The following is a 12,043-nucleotide window of genomic DNA, read 5'->3' as shown; positions in this document are numbered from 1 at the left end:
TTTTTTTTTTTTTTTTTTTTTTTTTTTTTTTGTTGGGGGTGGGGGTAGTTCATGTAGGGTTAAAGTGGAGAGTGATCTGGGACGCATTCTGTGATAGGTTAGAGAACACAAGCACTGCACCCAGTATCTTGACTATAAATATCGTACAGGGGAATGATTCAATTAGAAACCAAAACATTTATAAGAAATGTTTTATTTTACATTCATATTGAAATTTACATTTATCTTTGAGCGTATTTCAGGCATGCTGATTGGAGTTGAAACTTAATCAAACCTTAGTGTTGGAGAGTTTCCCTTTTAATGACTTTGTTACTTACAATTTGCTTGGACAATCCTTTTGTTTATATTTTCGACAATCTTAAACAGGAGGGTTCTTGACATTCAAACCTTCTGTTCTGAAAAGCTTGTTTCTAGATGGAGAGCATAACATCGAGTCACACTTTGATCTAGTTAATTACCAAGTATGTGAAAATAAATCTGTTGGTAGTGTTCTCTGTTATTTGATGTGAACCATCTATGTTGTGTTTCGCTAATAATCAACATTGAATATCAGATGAAACAGATAAGGATAGCACTTGCCATTGCTTCATTGTTGAATCGTACGCTGGTAAGAAGTGTTTTAATCCGTATAATTGGCTTAGTTTAGAAACTTCGGTATTATCAGTTGAAGAATTGTCGAAACCTTTTCTTTGGGTATTTGGCCGTATCAGTTTGCTTTCTTATGTACATTAACAGGCCCCACCTGTGTAGCACAAACACTTCAACTAGGGTAGCATGTCCGTGTGTCGATTCTGACACTTCTCGGACACTCTACCATAAATATTTTTCATTTTTAATTAAAATATTATATATTTTTAACTCAAAGTTATTGAAAATTACAATTAGATACTCATATTTAAAAGATTTTAACAAAAAAATATAAAATAATAGCAACTATAAAAGTAAATTTATATTATATAAATGAAGAATTTTAAAGAATATAATCAACATGTCGTGTTAGTACTTTTTTAAAAGATAACATGTCGGCGTAACCGATACATAGTGTCGGACACACGTGTTTGTGTCCGTGAATCATAGGGCTCCACTAGCTGGTATAGGTCCTGATTTCTCATCCAATCTTTGACAATAAATAATCTGTATTTCTGTACTTTGGAAAAGATTTATCTGGAGTCGAGGTCATGGAGTAAAATATTTAAATTGTCCATATTTCTTGAATTATAAGGATGTTGTGCTTGACTCTTCTTGTTCTGGAGCAATAAAATGCAGGGACATGAAATTTTTTTACTTGTTGAATCATAGAGAATTTTTATTTATTTATTTGTTAAAATTCTGCTTTGAAGTTCGATTTTTAATATTTTGTTCTTATTTGTGCTTTTAGGTAATGCCTACACTATGGTGCAGGTTGGATAGGCTATGGTTTGGACATCCTGGGGTTTTGGCAGGCACTTTAACTAGGCAACCTTCTCTTTGTCCTTGAGATCATGTTTTTAAGGTATTGATACTTTTTGGAACTTCTATTTTGCCTTACTGGGGAACATATAAAAAAAATAAAATATATTACGATAAATACAACAAATTTGATGATTGAAGAAATAAATATTTCCCGTATACTAGGGAAAACTATGTTTAAGATTCGTCTCAAATTGATATCAACCTCAGAAGTATGTTTCAAAGAAGATTGTATCTTGTGAATAAACTGTAAGAATGAATGAAGCAAAATACAAAATAAAGAAAAGATGCTCCATTTTTTAGAAAAACCTCGGTGCATGTAGTTGACTGTGATTTCAAATCCTTCACTCTGATAATGGATATCTAGCTGTACATGCAAAGCATCCTAAAGAACTTACAACATGGGCTCTACATGATACCAAAGTTTCAGAGAAAATCAAACCATGGGGTGGTGTATTATCTACCATTGTCTATATAAATTCTTCTTGTTGGCTTCAACTGGAGTATCAAAGAACATAGAATCACATTCCTGTTTCTTTTTCATCCACATTCAATGACGCATTTCCTTAAATATTTTGATGCAGGTTGATATAATGAAGCAAAAATTTTCAGAAAAGGAGTTGGGACCAGGATTGATTTTAGAGAGTATTCTTTCTTCAACAATCCGTCTATTCCCCAGCAGGTCAACCACTTATCAGATGAACATCACTTATTGTCCACCCAAATAACATGGCTATCATTTGTTTTAGGTGAAAGAATCATGGCTGCATGTGCAGCTCTGTCGAAAAGGGTCACAAGGTTGTCAAGTTTCAAACAGCACAAGTCAATCGAGAGCTCTAAAGTTCCCCAAGAACAGTACTGAAGAGATGGTAACTTGGCTTTTTGTTTAGTAATTGTTTGTGCCAAACCATTTTAGCTAAGGTACAAGTTTGAAAGCAGAAATATAATCTGTATTTCTATGTATTTTAATTCATAATACAAGCCTCAATACATGGTACAATGAAGAAAAAGAAATAAAGGAAAAAAATCTCCTAAATTAGGAGAAGTAAATTAATCCTAAAATAACAATCTTAATTACAACAAGTCTAAATAAGGTAATGTGGAAATATGGTAATTCTTGAAATCTTCAAGATTTCTCACACTCCCCCATCAAGTTGGATGGTAAATGTTGACCATTTCCAACTTGCATGTGAAATCGTCAAAACTTTGTCTGGCCTATCCCTTGGTGAATATATCTGCGATTTGCTCATTTGTAGGGACATAAGTCATGCATATCCTTAATCAAGTGTTTGTCCGCTTCTATATGCTTGGTCCTATCATGTTGAACCGGACTGAGAGAAATGTTGATGACTGCCTTATTATCACAATAGAGCTTGATGGAAAGTTCTATTATGACTTGCAGTTCTTCTAAAAGTTTCTTTAACCACAATCATTCACATATTCCTTGAGCAACTGCTCTGAACTCTGCTTTAGCACTGTTTCTTGCCACTACAATTTTTTTACTCTTCCATGTCACCAAGTTTCCCCATACAAATGTACAATAACCTATTGTGGATCTTTATCATCTATTGAGCCTGCCCAGTCTGCATCTGTGAATATTTCCACTTTATTCCTCTCATTCTTCTTAAAAAATAGTCATTTCCCTAATGTGCCTTTGAGATGTCTTAGAATACTGTATACTACTTACATATGGCTTTCCTTTGGGCTATGCATATGTTGTCTTACCAAACTTACCGCAAAGGCAATGTTAGGTCTGGTATGAGATAAATAGATTAGTTTTCCGACAAGTTGTTGGTATCTATCTTTTTCACCTGGATTTCCACTGTCTCCTATTTTCTTTCCAGCCTCCATAGGTGTATCACTTGGCTTACATCCAAGCATGCTACTTTCTGTTAGGAGGTCATGAATATATTTCCGTTGTGAAATACTGATTCACCTTTTTGATCTTGCTACTTCCATTCCTAAGAACTATCGCATTTCCGAGGTCTTTCACTTCAAATTCACTTGCTAGACTTTTCTTAAGTCTTTTTATCTCCCATGTATTGTCTCCAGTAATGATTATATCATCGACGTATACTATCAAGGGGGTCTTAGTCCCATTTTCCAATTGTCGAAAGAACATGGTGTGATCTGATTGCCTTGCTCGTAACCTTTGTCCTTCAATACTTTTGTAAATTTGTCAATTCATGCTCTAGGTGACTGCTTTAGACCATACAAAGATTTCTTGAGTTTACATACACTATTTTTCTCATTATCATTTTCAAACCTTGGTGGTAATGTCATGAAAACTTCCTATTCCAGTTCCCCAAAGGAATGTATTTTTGATATCCAATTGTTGGAGAAGCCAGTCTAAGTTAGCTGCCAAAGAAAACAAGACTGATGGTATTCAATTTTGCCACGGTGCAAACATCTCAGTGTAGTCAATGCCATATGTTTGTATGTATCCTTTTGCCACCAAACGAGATTTATATCATTCTATTGTTCCATCAGCTTTATACTTCACACTAAAGTCCCATTCGCAACCTACTGGTTTCTTTCCTCTCGGCAAATCCATCACCTCCCAAGTCTCATTTTTCTCCAGTGCTCTCATTTTCTCCATCACTGCTCTTCTCCAGTTAGGTGTATTCAAAGCTTCCTAAATATTCTTTGGAATCACTATATTGTCAAGGTTATATGTAAAAGTACGAAAACCTATAGAGAGAGCATTATAGGATATGAACTTTGAAATAGGGTGAAGAGTACATGATCGAGTTTATTTTCTGAGTGCAATAGGTAGATTGATATATGGGATTTCTAACTCGTAGGATTTTGAAGCTATCATCGGTTTCGTTTCTTTTGGTGCTTCGAGCGTGAGGTCCTCCTTGTACTTTGACTTTGGCCTTCGTGAGTAAACAAACATCTCCTTATCATTTTATTTTTCTAAGTTTCCCCCTAAGTTTATCTTTTCCTCTATATAAGGTACTTTAGAATTGGGTTGTGTAGCAAGGTCGACTTTTGGGGTAGGAAAGATGGAGATGTCAGAGTTAAAAAATCTATCTTCACTCAAACTCTCCCCCTGAAGAGAGGATTTTTGGAAGTAGGGTGTCATTCTAAAGAATGTAATGTCAAGGCTAACAAATGTTTTCTTGGTGGATGGATCATAACATTTGTACCTCTTTTGAGTAGGTGATATCCAATGAGTACACATTTGATTGCTCGAGGATCCAGTTTACTTCGATGGTTGGGATGAATATGGATAAATGAAGTACAACTAAAAACTTTGAAAGGAATGTTTGAGTTTAGACGAGAATTTGGAAATGAACTCTGAAGTCTTTGGATAGGTGATTCAAAGGAAAGAGGATGATTGGGCATTCAATTGATTAGGTGGGTTACTATCAGAATAGTATCTCCTTAGAACATTTTTGGCATATTGGTAGTGAACTTCAGGGCATGCACTACTTCTAGAATATGTCTATTCTTTCGTTCAACAATCCCATTTTGTTGGGGGGTGTCTACAGAAGAACTTTGGTGAATTATGCCACATTTTTGTAGATGGTCCCTTAGACATGTATTGAAGTATTCTGTCCCATTGTCAGTTCGCATAATTTGAATTTTTGTTTGAAATTGTGTTTGAATCATTTGGTGGAAGTTGATGAATACAGATCGTACATCAAAATTTTCTTTTAGTAGGTAAACCCAACAAACCCTGGTATGATCATCTATGAACGTGATAAACCATTTTGTGTGAGTTTGGTTAGAGACACGGGAGGGACCCCATAAGTCACTATAAATTATCGTGATCTTGATGGTTTATAAGTGCATTTTGGGAATTTAGTGCATTGGTGCTTTGGAAGTTCACATATTTCACATTGGAAATCAACGGATGTTTTATTCAAAAAAATGGAAGGGAATACATGTCTTAAATACTGCAAATTAGGGTGACCCATTCTATAGTGCCATAATAGAATATTATTTTTCTAGAGACTAAAATAGAATCATAAACTTCAGTTTGACAATGTTTACCCACATCAGTGTCGTTAAAGTAATAGAGTCCCTCACGCTCTTTAGCACTGCCAATCGTCTTACCCAATGATAGATCTTGAAATACACAATGAGAGGGAGAAAATTCAGCAGAACAATTAGAATTTTTTTTGTAATTTGACCGACTGACAAAAGATTACATGACAGGTTTCGAACATCGAGGACGGATTCTACATTAATAAATTTAGAGATACGAATACTTCCTTTTTTCGCGACAGATGAAAGTGATCCATCCACAATCTTAACTTTGATATTGCCCGCACAGGGTAAATATGAGAAGAATAAACAATAATCATCCGTCATATGATCGGAAGCACATGAATCAATAATCCAGGGTGTTTTATGATTTGATGAGACATTTGATGCTTTCATTAAACTACCTTTATGGGAGAGTGAGCTTGAAGGACCGTATGTGGAAGACTGGCCTGATGACTGAAGGTTGGAGAAGATTTGATAGAATTGTTTTAATTGCTCGGGATTAAATGCTACATTTTTTTCTTCCATGGATTTTCTAGTTTGATCAACCGAAACTTTATAGCCACGATTTTTAATATTCTATCTTGGTTTCTAGTCGACAGGTTTGCCATGTAAATCCCAACAAGTGTCTGCTTTATGTCCTGATTTACAATAGTGTTCACACCAAGTTCATCCCTTTTATTATTTTTGGCCCGATCCATGTGTTGCACCTTTTAATAATAAACCAATAAGTTTAATGTTTCTAGTAGGCCCTAGTTGAGATAACATGAGCGGCCCCAATTGTGAAGACCTAGGCCCAAAGTTAGAGATCCTATTCTGTGGATTTGAGAAGACCCAGTATTCGACAAAACACTAAAAGACCCAGCTTGTCTAAAATAAGGAGGTCTACCATTCAGCCCGAATTGATGAAGCGACACAGCTCCGATCCTTTTACCCAAAAGTGTCGACATCTCCAACTCTCCGAGCTGGCTGCTCCATCCTTCATCATTACTTTCTGCTGGTTTTCCTCTCTTCTCACTTCGGCGCACACCTCCCATATGGAAAGCAGTGGCTTTTGGCCCAAGATTCGTCCTTGAACATCATCTAAGTCCCAATTGAGGATAGCAAGAATTCAAATACTCGTTCGTTTTCAAGCCATTTTTTATAGTTGATGCTATCTCCAGGACATTCCTACTATTCTTCATAACTAAGATCCAGTTCTTGCCGTAGGAAAGACATTTCCAAGTAATAATTGGTGACCTCTCTCTCCCCTTGTTTGGTCTACCATAATCTCGTTTTAATCTCAAAGGTTTGGGAAGAATTTTCTGAGTCAGAGTACATCTCTTTAGCGGCATCCCAGAAGTCTTTCAATGTTGGAAGGAAAAAGGTAAGTGTTTCCTATGGATGGCAGCATCGAGTTCACCAACCAAGCTATGACCATGGATTTTTCAAATTGCCATTTGGGTAGATAAGCAGCGTCAGTTGGTTTCTTTGTTGCTCTAGTCAGGTAGCCCAATTTTCCTTTACAGTCAATTATCAATTTAATTGACTGAGCCGACTGCCTATAGTTTCTTCCATTCAATTTTTCTACTGTGAGCTAAAAGGAGGAGTTCTCTACGCTAGTCAATCCTATTGTATGGGTAGTTTCAACCTCACTGTGCAAGAACTCCGATCGTTGACAAGAATTTCTGTCATTGATTTCCAAGGCTTTAGAGAGCCTGCTCTGATACCATGAAAGCAGAAATATAATCTGTATTTCTTTGTATTTTAATTCATAATACAAGCCTCAATATATAGTACAATGAAGAAAAAGAAAAAAAAATGAAAAAAATCTCCTAAAGTAGGAGAAGAAAATTAATCCTAAAATAACAATCTTAATTACAACAAGTCTAAATAAGGTAATGTGAGAATATAGTAATTCATGGAATCTTCAAGATTTCTCATAGTTACTTTTGAAAAATGTAACCTTTTTTATTACTAGAAGAAACAACATATCTAAACATGCTCGAAAACAAGCTTTGCCAAACATTCTCAAAATTCTCCACTCTACAAATGCTACATATCATACATGTTCATATTAATAGAACATCACTCGTATTCTTGCTTTCTTTCAAACAATTCAAGACGATATTCTCATCCTTGAAGACTGTCAAAGTCATTCAGTTCTCATCAATGCAAGATGCCTTCTTAGGTTTCACTAGATCCTTTACTTCTTCTTTCTGTTTCTTTATTATTGTTGTTGTTATAATTCTGCTACTCGGTTAATATATTGAATTTTTTATCAAATAATGGAAAAAAAGGTTCAGGAATCGAGTAAAGCAATATACAGATATTTGGTGTTGTGTGGAAAATCAGACACCAAAACACATTATGACATGTATTGGGATGAAAAACCTGGATGGAATCCAGTTCCTCCTCAGACACCAAAAGAGGATCATCCCCCTTTGTAAAACAGGAATTGAAGTTTTGGTTTGCTACTATACAATCAAATTAAAGGATAAGAAAACAACACCGTATACTTAGTGTAGATTTATATTTATAGAAATATGTGACTGATTACAAGAACGAAAAAATAAATGTTTTTATTTTATTTTATTATTTTCTGTTTAAGTATAGAAGTGGAAATAAAGTTAGAAGCTGATGTCTCTGATCTGCTTTTTCTTTGTTCAAATTTCCCTTTGTAATTTGAACTTGTTTATGTATCTTCGTTACTATTACAATAATGATGAGAAAGCAGTGTGAGTTTCATCTGCGGTCACTGTACCTTTCCAAAATTTCAATTGGGTTACCAAACTTAAATTTAACTCAATAGGATCACTGAAGTTTAATTTAGTTTCAATTGTCACGCTATCGTCACCTAGCATCTCTCAAACTCAAACTGACAAAAAATTCTTAGTTGTTCATTGTACCATAATCGATGTTCTACTTAATTGTTTAATGATCATAAGACTTCAAAAAGAAGCCCCAAGATTCATGTATCGTAGGTTTGCCACTCGAGATTCCATGCCTCAAGGCAGCCTTTACCTCATTCTTAGGCTGATAAGTCCAAATAATTGGTACATATGCACGTTATGAGTAGGATGTTAGGGAAATACTAGCATATGATCATATCATTAATGCACTCTTAGGTAAAATTAAATTTATCTTAATAGGATCACTGAAGTTCAATTTAGTTTCGATTGTCACACTATCATCACCTAGCATCTCTCGAACTCAAAATTGGCAAAAATTTCTTAGTTGGTTGTCATACCATAATCAATGTTCTACTTAATTGTTACATGACCATAAGACTCCAGCAAGAAGCACCAGGTCTCATGGACCGCAGGTTTGGATTTTGAGGTTCGTTGCCTCAAGATAGCCTTCCCCTCATTTTTAGGCTGACAAGGCTGAACAATTGGCACACATGTACACTATGAGTAGGATGTTAGGGAAATACCTACATATGATCATATCATTAGTGCATAAAATAGGTTACAAGCTTAGTTTTTGGCGATCTTGTCTGCTGAAGAGTAGATAAGCATTCTCACTGTGTGATACCAAGGAAAGCTACATGGATTTAAATGTTGTAATGACCATCTTTTTGTCTTCGACATGAACCCAGTGAAAATGAATTCTCCATTAAGATGTGGAATACTGATGACTAGACCGTAAGATCCAGTTATAGCTTTGGAATGAACATGGAAAGGACATTTAACAATTACCTCAGACCTTTGCTTGCTTGGAGGCTATTGGGTATTTAGGCAATTTTGTTGTCAAACGACCTCCCTGGGCGATGATGTAACATCGATTGTTTATTATCAATCGGCCTCGACCTAACGATTGATTAGTACATCGACACAATTAACGAGACAACACAATCCACTTTGTTATGGACCGTTCGAAGTAACCTATTTTATAGTGTTGCTCACGGTTCCCACACCATTCCTTGGAAGGCTATATTATTATGGTTGAAGCCCACTTATTTGAGTCAAGCCTTGTTTGTTGATCCACCACTTAACCCTAATTGTAACTTACCTATTTTGGACAATATACTTGGCAATAATCCCTTCACTTTCTTGGCCTCCATTAGAGTGAAATTTTCCCCTCTTTGTGAGTCTCTCTCTCTCTGCCACTCCTTTTCCCTTTCACTATGACCTTAGTGGTTAACTTATTGTGGGAATATTATTGGGCTTCTCCTTCCCAATTGATAGCAATCAGACGGTGGCGGCATAGGGTGGTGTTGGAGTTGTCTCAAGGTGTTGGTGTCGATGTTGTGGTAAACTGAGCCCGATTTTGCACTTGTTGGCTGTGGAATTCATCCCTACAATTGGTATCAGAGCTTCAAGGTGAAGGTTTTGGATCGTGAAATCTACCAGAAATCATCCAGAAAATAGGCAGAAACGCAGCAGGAATCAGATCGAAGAAGCTGTCCAAAAACTATTAAAATCAGTCTCCGTTTTTCGTGTTTTCTGATCAATCCAGAAGGAGTTTGGAGAAACGGAGATCACTGGCATGACGTGCAGGAGGAGGAGAACCCTGCAAAGTGGCGCGTGTAGGTATACGGAGGCGTGTGTGGTGGCGCGTGAGGCCCACGCGCAGAGAAGAGAGGCCGCGTGTGAGGGCGCGTGAGGCTGAATTTGGAGACGGTCTCTTCAGGCAGTTTGTTTCTCATATTATTTCTGACATTTTTCGTGTTGAAAGTTTTCTGTTTCAGGGTACGCAGAAGAATCTGGACAGCGTTGTTCTTCGAGCGTTCGGGACTCGATCGTGATTTTTTGGTTGCTGCAGTTTCCAGAAACTTTAGGACGAATAGTGGTGGTCCTAAAGTGATAAATTTGCAACTCTCAAAATTTACGAACTCAGATAGTCCGCTCTGGTATATTGGCTTAACTTAGTTTTAAATTTCAGCATTAGCAGATCATCGTGTGGGGTGATCGTTAGGATTGGGAGTTGTCATTGCTTGACAACCATTGCTTGTGCTAGAAAATTTAGGAATTATTTGCTCTATTTTTGAAGTGTTGAGTTTTGATTGCAAGTTGGTAGTTGATTTTGTGCTTTACCTGTCATATAGTCACTGTGTGAGACTTGTTGCGTGGAAATTTGAACTTTTGTTTACATACCTTCGTGTTGCATTGATTTTCCTGTTAGAACACCTGGACTTGACCCGTTCGAATATTCCCTTAATCTACGATCGTGAATCTTACGAAACCCTGGAATCTAGAACGGTGTATATTGCGGCCGTAGGATAACTTTGCGTGACCTATCTGTGCTTTTGGTTGTTCTAGTTTTTTAAAAATGTCTTCACGCTTTGAAGTTGGAATTTTTAATGGGAAAGGGGATTTTTCAATTTGACAACAAAAGATGAAGGATATTTTGGTCCAACAAAAAGTTTCAAAAGCCATAGATGGCAAATTTTCTGCAAATTTAACTGAAGTACAAAAAGAAGAGTATGATGAACTTGCATACACTTCAATTATTTTACACCTGTCTGATACTGTTTTAAGAAAGGTAGGAAAACTGAATTCTACAAAACAATTTTGGGAAAAGTTGGAGGACTTATATTTGCTTAAGTCAACTCCTAATAAATTGTACTCGCTTGAACGATTTTTCAGCTTTAAAATGGATCCTTCAAAGGATTTTGATGATAATCTGGATGTCTTTAATAAATTAGTTCAAGACATCGTTAACTGTGATGAAGAGGTATCTGAAACGTATAAGACTATTATCCTGCTTAATGCCATGCCTGATTCATATAGGGAAGTTAAGAATGCAATTAAGTATGGTAGGGATACCTTAACACCCGAGATTGTCATAGATTCACTTAGGAGTAAGGAGATGGAGATTAAGGCTGAAAAAGAGGATAAGAGAAGTGGCGAGTTACATATGATGAGAAGTAGGATGAAGTTTAAGCAAATGAATTTGGGTAAAACTCAAGACGGTAGTGATTCGAGTAGTGACTCGAGTGATGAGGGTAGTAAGAAGAAGGGCAAGGGACGAGACAAGTCTAGTGGTAAAAGGTGTTACAGTTGTGGTAAGTCTAGACACTATATTAGGGACTGTCCCAAGAAGAAAGATAAGCTGAAGGGAAAGATGAGAGGTGAGACGAATTTGGTTGAAGGGTCGAGTTATGACTCCAGTGAGGTTTATTGAGTGTAAACCTAGTTACTGCATATGCATCTGTGTGTGATCCTTTCTGCATGTGTGTGATTGTCTAAATTTTGTTGCATGATTATTTGCTACATCTCAATGTGTTTGATATGTGCATTTGCATGAATTTGAGACATTAGGATTACTTGGTGTAATTGCTTGCATGCATAGTGTGTGTTGGATGTCTTTTGGTGAGGTGGAGTATAGATGTCTAAGGGTACATGGTGGTTTGTACCGAAGGATATAGAGTGTGACATTTGGATCACGAGTGGAGATGTGATCAAATGTCTAGGATCCTTTATCTGGAAAGAGACCCTGATCAGGTGGAGTGTGAGAGAAGCACTTCTATCACTTCTGTTAGGTGGAGACCCATTATCCACGTAGGTTGGGAGAAGTGATGTGGAGATAAAAGATTATCCCGTGGACTTAGGATCTATTTTGACTTGCCAGTTAGACATGAGTTGAGTGATCTATCTAGTGAGCTTGGTGGGCG

The 12,043-nt window shown here is 36.6% G+C and overlaps 1 pseudogene; it reads left to right on the top strand.

Annotated features, from left to right (window-relative positions):
* The window catches only part of LOC111393933, a 25,867-nt pseudogene extending 17,944 nt beyond the window's left edge, over positions 1-7,923 (top strand).
* The last annotated feature ends 4,120 nt before the right edge of the window (positions 7,924-12,043 follow it).

This window comes from Olea europaea, chromosome 4, assembly GCF_002742605.1.
Source record: "Olea europaea var. sylvestris chromosome 4, O_europaea_v1, whole genome shotgun sequence".
Taxonomy (NCBI): domain Eukaryota; kingdom Viridiplantae; phylum Streptophyta; class Magnoliopsida; order Lamiales; family Oleaceae; genus Olea; species Olea europaea.
The sequence above is the reverse complement of the archived record's forward strand: the minus strand, read 5'-3'. Positions and strand labels throughout refer to the sequence as shown.